The following is a 13,391-nucleotide window of genomic DNA, read 5'->3' as shown; positions in this document are numbered from 1 at the left end:
TTCAATTCTGATGAGTGGACTTGTACTCATCACGTTATGATTCCCAAAAATTTTTTACATTTATTCAGTAAACTTTCCTTAAAAAATTCAAAGAAAGACGAAGAACTGAATATAAAGTATTTGAGTTACCTTACAAATTCTGGTAAATATACGGATCCTGACGAGCCTCTTGCTCTTCAGGTTGATATTTCAACTTTATCAAAACCAGTAAAAAAATTTTTGTATAAATACGATTGTGATGTTACTCCGATGTGTGAAAACCAATTAGAATACTTTGAAGAAATTGAATTTTTTGATCGTTTATGGGGAATGGAACAAATTGAGTCACCATCAGTAGTTACCCCGAAAGCTGATCCTTCCCCTGTAGTTTCACCATGGCTTGACGAACCGGGTTGCTCAACTCCAAAGCGTACCCCTGTGGCTACTGTGAGCAACCACATGGAAAACTTAACCCCTTCTCTCTGTCTAGCGCCAAAGAAAAAAAGGAAGTTAACAACACTAGAGAAAGCGCAGGAGTATTTGGACCTTATATAACTTTGAAACTGAGGTTGAGTTTTTTTGATTTTTGTTTGTATTTATTGTGTATAATAATTTAACTTTAAAATTGAGTTTGAGTTTGTATCTTGTATTTGTTCATTAATTATCACACGATTGGGTTCTGATTAAAAATTTATTTCAAAAGCCTTTAAAAATTGAAGTTACAAAATCATTTATTTTTATTAAATTGACTATTTTTTTTTCAATTAAAAACAAAAAAAAAATCCGTAAAATTTTCATTTTTTCCACAAATAGGATTTAACATATTAACATTGAAGTTCTTATTTACATTAGTGATCTTGACAAAAAACTGAAAAGCATCCATATATATATGCTAATTTTTAGAAAACAAGATTAAAAAAATCAAATTCGTTTTTTGAAAAAAGATAATTAACGTCAAAAAAAAAAACTGTAAAAAAATAATTTTGGATGAAAACTTATGTTGTCATATGTTTATTCAAATAGTTATCATACAAATTAAACATAATGAAAAATAGTATAAAAGATGTTTAAAACCAACTTTTTGATAAAAATAATTATTTTTTTTAAGGTTTTTTAGTTAAAAATTTGATTTTTTAATTACAAAAAGGAAAAAAAAGCATTAATTTTTTTCTTTTTCTACAAATTGGAGTTACCATTTGATCATTGTTACTGTTGTCTCCAAAAATGGTCATATTGAAAAAAATACAAGTATTCATCATCATGCAAAATATTTGAGAAAAATAATAAAAATCAAACTTTTTAATTGATGACTCATCGTTTTTTCATTTTTCCGAAAAAATGCGATTTTCAACCAGAAGACGCAATTTTTTATTATGAGCAAGTGGTGTTATTATGAAAGTGCATTGAGGGGCACGACTAATGAGATTGTGGGAGTAGATGTTTTTTCATTAGTCTTCGAGAAAAACGCTAATCCCCTTAATCCCCCCTAAAACAACGAACTCATTTCTCTTTACAGAAAAGTATTTTTTCGGACTTTTTTTTCAACTCGAAAGACAACTGAGACAAATTCATGGTGATATGGACCGTGCGACCGCTCCGTGATTGACATCATTGATAACAATGCGCCTGGAAAGTTAAAAAACTGTCATTTTTTAGATTTTGCTTTACTTATTCATCATTTCAACTGTTTTTGATACTAATTTTGACGTTTTTATAGGATATTCTGTCCCCATGACAACTGGGATATTTAGGATCTATCATGTGTTGTGACATGCTCAACTTTTATTTGCAATTTCGAAAATTTCATCAATTTATAATTTGAATTGATAAAATATAAAATTAAAACTTTTCTATCTTGGCTCTAAAATCATTTTGGATTAAAATTTAGCCCAAACTTGGTTGGCTTAGATTAATTTCTATCGTTTGTAATAATTATTAACGTTTCAAACAACAATTTATCTGTTTCGTCCAATCGAATTTGAGTTTGCCAGTTATGGCGGGAAATTCAAATCTAATTCAAATTTTGGCGGGAACTTTAATTCAAATTCAAAATTACGCGCGCAAAACACAAACCGTTTTCTCTACAATTGGTAGACGAACAGTTATGCTTCTCATTTACTGTTGTTTCTGAGTGTAATTTGAGATCACTTGATTCTTTTTCTTTCTTAAAATCAATAGCTTAACTTATTTCAAAAAATGTTCAAATGCAATTTTTGTCCACTGAAATATGCAAATAAGAGCAATAGAAGTCGCCATGAGCGTGACAAACCTTTTGTTGAAAAAGGACTTATTGTTTATCGATGCAATGAGTGTTCATTCACGGCTCAAATGCTTTCAAATTTACAAAAACATATTCTTCACACTCATGGTCAACTTGGAGGTGTTTGTGATTATTGTCATTTGGGATTTCATTCGCCCAAAAACTTATCAGCTCATTTACTAGCAACCCATGGTCTTCCTGTTATGAGAGCTGCCTCTGCTGATTTAGCCACTACAAGTGCCGCTGCTAATGCTGCTCTCGGTGATGTGCACGCTGTCGATGAAGACGAAATCAACGGCACCAATCTTCAAAAAAGTGAGTCTGCTTTTTTCGGTGTTCTTGAAACGTATGTGATCGGCGGAAACCAACCCATGGATGAAACTCAGCCGATTGACCTTTTGCAGTTTATGCAAGAGAAAAAAGATGAAATTCAAAGTCTCATAATCGATCGAGTTGCAGAAGGACCTAGAAAAGTTCAGTTCAGCGCTAATTTAGGTTTGGTAAAACCTAAAGTAATAAATGACTCTAGTAAAACTGAGCACGACGAGCGGATTGACATTTATGCAAACTCTGATATGAAACCTGTGATGAGCTTAGGATTAGAAGATGATGAGTTTTTTGAAATGGTCGAAAAAATGCAAGCAGTTTTGGAGACTTTTGCATCTTATGGAAGCGGTTGGGTTTTGCAACATGTAATTCAAGTTTTTGTTAAACTTGCAAAGTTTTCACCAATCCGTGGGTCATCTTATATTGACTTGCCTTTTCGAATTCGAATGTCCCAGAATTTGATAAACATTAGAAATCACGAAGATAATAATTGCTTCGAACTTTGCTTTACCGCTGCTTATAGTCTGAAGCATGGTGTTGACCTACTTCTAACTGATCAACAAAAAGCGAACCCAGCAGCTGCGCGTACACAACCTGATACATACACTGCAGAAAGTGCACACAAAGCCCAAGGTAATTTTGATTCACCCATGAGTTTCGCTTCAATTGGAAAATTTGAACAACTTAACGACGTGCGGGTAAATGTGTTCCAGTACCACAAGGGAGATTTGTTGCCTATGTATATATCAAAACGACCAAACCAAGATAACAGCACCCAAACTGAAATATTTGACATGGACCTGCTTCTCTTGTATGAGCCTGCAAAGCATCACTATGTACTTATAATCGATTTGTTAAAGTTCATCTGCGAAATCAAAGGGTGTAAGTATCGCCCAATTGCACGTTTATGTAGAAACTGCTTTCACATTAGTTGGAGTGATGAAACTCACGAGCAACACATCCAGTGTTGTAAGGATCATGAACCTGCTCTAGTAGTCATGCCTTCAGCAGAAAAAGGTACCAACAGATACGAGTTCAAAAACCTCCAGGCCTTGTGGTTTGTACCACTTGTGATTTATTTTGATTTTGAATCATTTCTGAAACCTGTAGATTCTTGTCCTGATAATCCATCGCGATCATCTACCCGAGTTGTACAAAAACACGAAGCTTGTGGGTATTCATTGGCTGTAATTGAGCACGGAAATTCACAGCCCTACTTCTTTGACTATGACAGCTCTGATCAATGCATGAAAAAGTTTCTCAATCAGTTGCATCAATTAGCGAGAGAGATATATGATCAAAAGCGACGGTTTCCTCAATTTCTAGAAAGCCAAGAATCGTTGAACAAAGAAAACACATCAACATGTTGGATTTGCTGTATACATTTTACCAATGAGCACGAAAAATGTCTTGACCATTGCCATTTTTCTGGAAAATTTTTGGGATGGGCACATGAAAAATGCAACCTCGCAAGACGAACTGTAAATTTCACCCCAGTCATTGGACATAACATCCAGAACTATGACCTTCACCACATTTGTCTCGCATTGCATGAATGCGAGCCAACAAGTACAATGAGTGTTATACCTAGCACCGACGAAAAATATATATCGTTAAGCATTGGAGTCCTAATTAAAACTATAAAAAGGAAAAACGGATCCGAGCAAAAAGTTTTTGAATACCTCAGATTTATTGACTCATGCAAGTTTTTGAATTCTTCCTTGCAAAAATTGGTTGATAATCTACCAGCGGAAAAAATGTCAGTTTTGAACAAGTATTTTGCAAACGAGACGGAGGAGCAACGGTGTCTGATACGACAAAAAGGTTTCTACCCTTATTCGTACATGACCAAAAGAGAAAAATTTGCAGAAAAAGAATTGCCTCCTTTGCAAAATTGGTCCGATGTTTTGAATGGAGGAAAAGTTGCAGTTTCACAAGCGGATCTGGAGCATGCAAGGAAAGTTTTTAGAATGTTCAAATGTCAAAACTTGGAGGATTATCACAACTTGTATCTCAAGTGTGATACACTCCTTCTTGCTTGCGTCTTTGAAGAATTTCGACAAATTAGTCACCAAACTTATGGTCTGGACTGCGCGCACCATTTTAGTGCTTCAAACTTAGCTGGAGACGCCTTCAAACGTATCTGCAAAGACTCGAATGTTCAGCTTTTATCAGACCGCAGGCATCTCGAAATGGTCGAGAATATGATGCGAGGTGGTACTGCATCCGTGTTCCATAGTCGCTTTTTCAAAGCCAACAACAAAGAATGCCCCGACTTCAACCCAGATCAACCTAGCACCTACGGGTTTATGATCGATGCAAATAACCTCTATGGCGGCGTCATGCAAACGGAGAAATTACCGGTGCGTAACTTTGAGTTAATAGAGCATATAGAAGACGAGGTGATTGTGAACCAAATCCTCAACATGACTGAAGACTCTTTGATTGGATTTATATTGGAAGTTGATCTCGAGTACCCAGAAGAACTGCATGAGGATCATCAAGATTACCCTTTAGCTCCTACTAAAGAAAGTGTACCCCAGGATTGGTTGAGTCCCTACCAAACGAATTTACTCGAGCAGATGAAAAATCAAGACATTGCAAGACGTTCAATTGGAAAGACCAAAAAGTTACTGCAGACGCTGCATGACAAGTCAAACTATACAATTCATTACAAACTATTGCAATTGTTTGTTAGGTTGGGACTTAAAGTTAAAAAAGTGCACCGTGTGCTGAAGTTTGAACAAGAAGCATGGTTAGAACCATACATCACATTGAACACGACTAAACGACAACAAGCTAGAAATAAATTTGAGGAGGATTTGTACAAACTACTGAACAATTGTGCTTATGGGAAAACATGCGAGTCGAAGCGCAAACGGATGCTTGTTCGAATAGTTAGAGATTATCATGCCGCTTTGCGAGAAATTAGTGCATTCGAATTTAAATCCTACAAAATTTTTGGAGAAAACTTGGCAGCGTTCACTTCGAACCCAACAAAAATCTATTGGGATGTCCCAACAATTGTGGGAGCTAGTGTTCTTGAGTTAGCAAAGTTTCACATGTATAAATTTCATTACGATATAATGAAACCAAATTTTGAAAGTCAACTACTGTATTCTGATACAGACAGTCTCCTGTACCAAGTCAAAAGTGAAGATTTATACCGAGAAATTTCCGAAAAAAGGAATATTTTGAATGAACTTGACTTGTCAAATTACCCGAAGAACCACCCTCTCTACGACCCAAAAAACAAAATGGTTGTTTTAAAATTCAAGGATGAGTTTCCAGGAGACATTATAACCGAGTTTATATCCCTCAAACCCAAGCTTTATTCCATTTTGTCCAGAGGTAATTAATTAATTTCTATTTGCCTTATTTGTGAGCACGAATTTCAAAAAATTTTGATTTTTTGTGGAATTTTTTTTGGAAAGCAATTTCTATTTGTGGGCGAAAAAATTTTTTTTTTGTGGGCGAAAATTTTTTTTGTGGGCGATTTTTTTTTTTTTTGTGGGCGAAAATTTTTTTTTTTTTTGAGGGCGAAAAAAATTTTTTTTGTGGGCGATTTTTTTTTGTGGGCGAAATTTTTTTTTTTTTTTGTGGGCGATTTTTTTTTTTGCGGACGATTGTTTTTTTGTGGACAATTTTTTTTTTTTTGGAAAAAAAAAATTTTTTTTTGTTCGAAAAATTTTTCGGGCGAAAAAGTGTTTTTTTTTTTTGCAAAAAAATTTTTTAATTTTTTTGGGGATTTTTTTTTTTTGTGTTGGTCGATTTTTTTAATGATGACTAATTTTTAAGGTCACACCTGGCCTTCATGTATTTTTTTTTTGTTGCACCTGGCCTTCAAGTTAACATGATGTAGCTCTTAAAAAAACATCGTATTTGGTTCTTTTACCACCACACATTAGTGATCATCAAAAAATTGATTAGTAATCATATAAATAAAATTTTAGACTGCAGAAAATTATCGGCGAAAGGTGTATCCAAAGCTGCTCAGAAGATGTTGAGTCATCAGCGATATCGAGACACCTTGACCTCTGGCTCGTTATTCAAAACTGAAAACAGTCGAATCGCATCCGAGTCACACAATCTGCAAACAGTGACTTCGACGAAAACATCGTTATCAGCTTTTGATGACAAACGCTACATCCTCGATGATGGTCAGCAGACTCTTCCCTACGGTCACAAAAACATCTTGGGTCAAACTGTGATTGGCATTGATGATAGTGATGACAACACAGCCGCTGTTAATTCTGACCCAACCGATGATGACGATTTGGAAAAATGGATGCCATTTTTTGAAGATCGTCAACAGCCAGTGTCGTGGGATTGTGACGATTTCCTAGATGGGGTGTCTGAAGAATTCGCTAACACTCAAAACATTAATTGGGACCATCCGGAAATTGATGATGAATACTCTGAGGATAGTTTTGCTGTTGAGAACACACAACCACATCGCTCGCTTCGACAACTGATGGACCAGGTCAATAGCAGTTGGCAAACTCCAGACCCCGGTCTGATTCGGGCAGCAGAAACCAACGACAGTGATATTGATAGCGGGGATATCGCGGATCTGGAGGCCAATACTTCCGATGAGGACGAGTCGTCATTCTTCAACGATTCGTTTTTCGATTATGAAGCAGTTGAAGTAGAAGAACCACGGTCAAAAAATCGACGAATAGATTAAAACACAAAAAACACCACATTAACTTTTGTAAAGTAAATAAAATTCAGTTATTTAATATGAGAATTGTCTGTACATAAAATTTGACCTACCGTTTATTCCGCGTTTAGTGTGTATTTAAGTGCGAGATTTTGTTCAGCTTTGGAACTCAGTTAATCTGGGATATAAACATTTTCATTTAAGCGATAGTGTCTTAAGCATACTTTTGTATGTATTTGTATGTAATTTGAGTTTGAATCAAAGTTTTAAGAAGAATTGAGCAAACAGTCTATAGCGCAGTTAAACACTCCGGCTGGTTTCAGAACAAAGATTTGGCAAATCCTTTCCCGCTCCAAACATGTAACCACAACGTTCAGTGGGAATACTCAATAATATACCGAAGTTTTACATGAGGACTATTGGGTATAAAATTATATGTGGTGACAATTAGGATTATTACATGGTGACCATTGCTGATCATTTAATACATGGTGACCATTATGATTTATACCTAATGGTCATCCATGTATGACAACCCCCCCCCCGATCCTAACGCACTAAACGCACTAATTTATCAATCAATCTAACTTTTGAAAAAATTATCTTAACTTAATTTGGTCAAAGGTTCGGGAGGCAGTAAAAAGAACGCAAAAAAATGCAAACTTAAAAAAAAATCAAAAAAGTTAATAAAAAACATTCTGATAACAATCAGAATAGTTTTCACAATCATAAATTATTTCAAGTCTGATCTAATGATGTTTTATTTGAAAAAAAAATAAGCAAACTTTTTGGCTAAGAAAGGTTGGGGGGAGGCTTATAGATCTTGAAAACTATTTTTTGGCGCTTCAAGAGTGAAACGAAGTGAAACTAGCGTTATGCGCGCATAAAAGTATCTGTCGCTGCTCGAAATTCAAACTTTTTTTATCAAGTTATTGACATCGTAAGAAAATTTTCTTAAGAAAGTAACAATTTAATTATATAATTTATTTTATTTGGATGTTTAACTCCTAAAGAGATCTGGAACCATCTCATTATCCAAGATATAAATTTGTAGATTGTGGTCGAAATTGAACATTTGTTTCTTGTTGCTGTTTTGAAAAAACTCTGGCTAGGTTTAGAAAACTATTAGAGTTATACTAAACATTTGATAAATTTTAAATTAAGAGATTTTAAAAAAAATTCAAGATTGATTTCTCTTGGCTGATGCGATCAAACTGCAGATTATTTATCTCACTATCAATTATTGTTGACTATGGAATCCTAAAATCAATATTCTTCCCAATGGTTTTTGTTAATAAATGTAAAAACATGTACAAGAACAACTATGTATTATGTACCTAACCCTAAGTTTTTACTCGTAGCTTCTTTACTGAATCTGTTTTCAACAAAAAAAAATCTGATTCATCTTGTAATTTAGATTAGGGTTATTAATTGTGCTCGCATACGCAAGTATCCCGTATAGTAAAACCGGTTGAAACTTTTTCATGAAATTGGACCAGTTGCGTCGATTTCAAAAACTTGCTCATCTATTAGATCATTAGCTAAAGATGGAAAAACTTGCATGTTTTGTTTTCTATTTGAGCGTGAAAAATCATTTTTGCCTAATCAACTTTGAGTACTCCTAAGTACCTCGTTGTACTCCTAAGTACCTCGTTGTATCTTGAAAAACCGTCTTTGATGTTTACCAGGCTACTGTTTTTTGTTCAAAGTTGATTGTTTTAATTTTGTCACCATTCTGTTAAGTTTGTTGGTTCTAGATTCAACCATATATTGGTCTTATTCATGACTGCTTGATGTACCTTTGTTAACTCCAGGCTTTTTTCTCTAGTTTGAATGACTATATCGTCTGCATGAAGAGGTAAGTTAGTTTTTTAAGTGTTTCTGTCGACAAAGAAATCAGTTACATAAAGCAGTGTAAAACCGCTGGACCTAGAGTTGTGCCTGGCAGCACTCCCACTTCTACAAAAACTAGAAAAGTTTTGTAATTTTTGGTTTCTCTATACTGCGTCCAATCTGTTAAAAACTATTTTAAAATCTTGTTTTTAGGTACTCGTGAAAAATGGAAAGATTGATCGTATCAAATGCTTTTTCAAATGTATAAAAGGGCAATGAAAATGAATGACTTTTTTTTGTTTCAAATTTAGTATTTTTATGGGCGATAAGTTAGCTAATGCGCCTCATTTCTCGAATTATTTTTGTGACAGCTGACAGCAAGTCTGATTTTCAAACGAACTGGTTCATGAGATTGAATGTTAGTCATTCAAAAATTTTTCCAATATTTCGTGAAAGGTAACTTGGTCTAAAATTTTCCGGCACTTTTTTTACGCCGCTTTGATGAATTGTTACAGTTTTTGCGGTTTCGACCATGTGCGAAAAAATTAATGAAATTTATATCAAGTGGATCAGCTAGTCTTTTTTTCATGTATTTTACTGAAAATTAATTGATGTCATAGCAGTCCGAGTCATACTTTGTTTTTGATATATGAACGGCATTTATTATCCTTTGAGATTTTATCAAATAGGGTATTTTATGGTTATATGTTATTTCAAATTATGTAAAAAGCATGGTTCAAAGCAAGATTCTTCACTAGTTTTCCGTTTTTGTATTTTAAGCTTTGGCCAGTTAGTTTGTTTCGTAGAATCAAATTATTGTGATTTTTCCTATAAACCTTTTTTCGGTTATTATTTTTTTTATCAAACAGGTTTTTTTATGGTTATATGTTATTTCAAATTATGTAGCAAGCATGGCTAAAAAATGATTTTTCGCTATATTTTCGTTTGTGTATAATGAAATTTGGTCGGTTAGATTGTTTCGTAGATTCACATTATTGTGATTTAAATTATTGTGAAGAAAACTGTCAAAATGGTTTTCTAATTGGTTACGAGTTTTGTCTGTAACAGTTTTTGATATTACTTAGACAACTGTTCTAAAGTTTTTCATCTGTATTTTTTATATACAGTATGATGCGATAAGTATCAAATTGTCCTGGCTTCTGCTTTGCTTCGATTCCCTTCTGTACAAAAAGAGTCAGACTTCCACTTCTTTCGAGTCAAGTCAGTTTTTCAATTTTTTCTAGGGTATTGAATTAAAGTTAATTTTAGAGGTTATTTCAGATAACCACGTCTTAGTGAGGCAAATCACTGGTATTTTTCATTCCAAACGATCGAAGATAACTTCCATCTCATAAATTTTTGGTGGTTGAGATCATGTATTTTGAAAACAATTATTTTTCCATTTTTCAATTTTTTTTTTCAATTTTTTTTCCATTGCCAATCTTCAATCCGATAGTTCCCAACTTGGGGCCCCTCAGGCAACTTAAATAATTTAATTGATTTATTTTTTTAAAACTTTTTTTGCTTATAATTTTTCCATCGTATCAAAAAAAAAGAGAACGTAATTCAATCATAATCAGGGTTCAAACATGATTCACAGTTATCGATGATTTTTATCTTTTGGTTTGACAAAGAAAATTTTTTGGACAAAATTTTATCATTGTTTTTTTTTATTTGTACTCATCTCCCACAAAAACCAGTTATCAGTTGGTAATTAATGTTTAAGAAAGAAAAAAAATGTCATCTGAGAGTTTTTCAATTTTTAGATTCTATAAACTCAATATTTTTTACGCGCTGCCTTTTATATTCCGGCGAAATTTCTTGTACATCCAATTGATCGCTCTGTTCGTTTGAGTGCTTCTAACTTAGCCAAGTTTTTTGCATCGTGCACATTCACAAAATCAGTTCCAGTAGCTTTTGACTGCTGGCGTATTAATACGTGTACCACGCAATGGTGCGAGCTGGTGATCATCTTCAAATTTTGTGCTGCTTATTAAATCTCTGTTTCGCTTTCTAGAAGACGCTCATTTTAAACAGATATTTCAATTTTTTGGTTGCTACTGTTTTTTCCGAAGCTTACGTGCTCGGTGCACAAATTTTGTACTCAAATTGTAATAACTTGCATATGAGGAAGGCATTTTTCTTCCAAAGTCCTTGTGGTAAAGGTGGCGTGCCGAATACGCCGTATCCAGATTGAGTTGCAAATATTCCTTGAAAACGTTCACTGTCTCCTCAGTTGTATCATTTTCGTCCGTACTCGTCGAAATTTTTTTTGCAAACTTTCACTTTGTTTTTCTCAAATAAGCTGAGAAAAAGTTTAGATTTGAATTAAGTTTTATTTTCAAACGCAAACCAGGTGCCACTAATTTTTTGCACACTTTTGAACTTACACCATATTACAGTTAAGCTAGTGGCTGAAGGAAATGCAACAACAACTTTGCAACAACAACTTCCAGTTTCGAATATAATTACCCAACTTTTAAGTTTTTTCGACTGTGTTCTTCATTTGTTTTTCGATTCTTCGTCTACAACATGTATTTTGAAAACCATTTTTTTCTCTTTTCTAACGATTTAATTTTTAAAAACATCGTTTTTGTCAAACGTATTCATAATTTTTAAAAAGATGGTATTTTTTACTCGACTCTGTACGAATTCGAACGAGTGACCGAAAAGGTAATGGAAGATGGTGACCGAATAGATTTGATTGCGTCTGGTTTCTTTCCTCGAACTAGCTTCTAGCATTTATATAGCCTCCTTTTTGTCAGGAGGTTTTGTAATGTTCACCAATTACGAACGCCCATGACTGACAAACACAAAAACGAACGCACATGCTAACCTTTTCTTGAATTTGGGATAAAAATGGAGTGAAATTATTGTTTTTTTATTACAATCGCGATTAGCGCAGCATACTCTAGGAGCTACAAAACAAAACTGCAAATTAAGTTGAGGTACACCAACTACTTTAAACACTGTGCTTTTAAATATGAAACATATCCTTTTTACTTCAAAATGGACGTGAGAGGAGATGTAATTTTTTCGAAAAACGAAAAAAAATGCAATTAGCATTATGATTTTTTCATAATTATTTGAGATTCAGTTTTTTCATGGTGAACACTAAACTGTCTTGACAATCAGGGTTTACCCTGTTTGAAGTTTAGAAATCACAGAAACTGTACAAAAAAAAACTAGTCGTAGTTTTTTTGGCGCCACAGTTTTAGACAACGGCCCAAAGCGCCCTAGCTTAGGCCAACTTTAACGAGCCGCACCAAAATTTCAATTTAACGCAGATTTGGCCAGGAAAAAGACAATATCTAACAATTGACATCAAATGAGCCTCGGGTTTGTGTCATTGTGCATTGTTTCCAAGCACGGAAAGTCAAAAAAGTAAAAGTTTAATCTACATCAGATTCCTTGGAGAAATCGCAATTTTTTTACCGGGGCAATAGGAGGAACTAAAATGAAAAAAAATTGGCAAACTATCAGCAAACTAGCGTTGAAAGGCTACGGTCCCGCTCGAGGAAAGACCAGGTTCAAATCCTGATCAGAGACAAACAATTATCAGCTCAATTCGCTTTTTTTGTAAAAGTGTAGTAATTCATTGTTTGTCTTTTGAAATTACAGAGTTATCTGATGAAGAGTATTTTTTGCGCGCTCCAAGATTAATTGATTAATTGAGATGTTTGCGTCTTGATAGATTGCTCAAATTTGTAATATAGAATGGCTAATAAAAACTACAAGTTTGGGTCGAATGTTCTATGTACCAGGTTGAAATTTTCACGGACCAATTCCTGCTATGCAATTTTGTCGTTTCGTTTTCTCATCCCTCAATAAAAACTATGAAAAAAACTTCCAGTTTCTGTGCATTTATAACAGAAAGATTGGACAACAATGTTAGACAACTTTTACAAAAAAATTGTCTCGGTGTTTTTTTTGCAAACTGTCTCAGTTTTTGTATTTGTTGCCGTTTTGATTGTTATGATAAAAAGCCTAGAACTCCGGCGTTTTTGGCCTTATTTGATGCATTCGATAACAGCTGTCAACCAAAAGTGGGAAAAAAATTATAAATCACAAAAATGTAGAAAATTTGACACTCATTTTTTGTCAGAAATTTTTGATTTTGTTTGCCTAAGGTTTGAGTCACAAAAAGCCACTGAAAAAAACTTGAAATTGTATTTGTTGAATAAAACACACTTTTGCGGCTGAACTCGAGTAATAAGTTTTTTATAAGCCTGCTTGCTGGCGTGAATCCTTCGAAATGTGACTCAAAGTTTGCGCCAATTTTAATTGACACAGAAAATGTTTCGGTGTTTTGTCGTTCAAATCATGGCT

The 13,391-nt window shown here is 34.1% G+C and overlaps 1 protein-coding gene across 1 annotated transcript in view; it reads left to right on the top strand.

Moving 5' to 3' along the window:
• Positions 1-13,391, top strand: part of LOC134851132 (uncharacterized) — a 131,704-nt gene that overhangs the window by 16,514 nt on the left and 101,799 nt on the right. The gene's annotated exons all lie outside the window — the stretch shown is intronic.

The sequence above is a fragment of the Symsagittifera roscoffensis genome, chromosome 7 (genome assembly GCF_963678635.1).
Source record: "Symsagittifera roscoffensis chromosome 7, txSymRosc1.1, whole genome shotgun sequence".
Classification (NCBI taxonomy): domain Eukaryota; kingdom Metazoa; phylum Xenacoelomorpha; order Acoela; family Convolutidae; genus Symsagittifera; species Symsagittifera roscoffensis.
The sequence above is the reverse complement of the archived record's forward strand: the minus strand, read 5'-3'. Positions and strand labels throughout refer to the sequence as shown.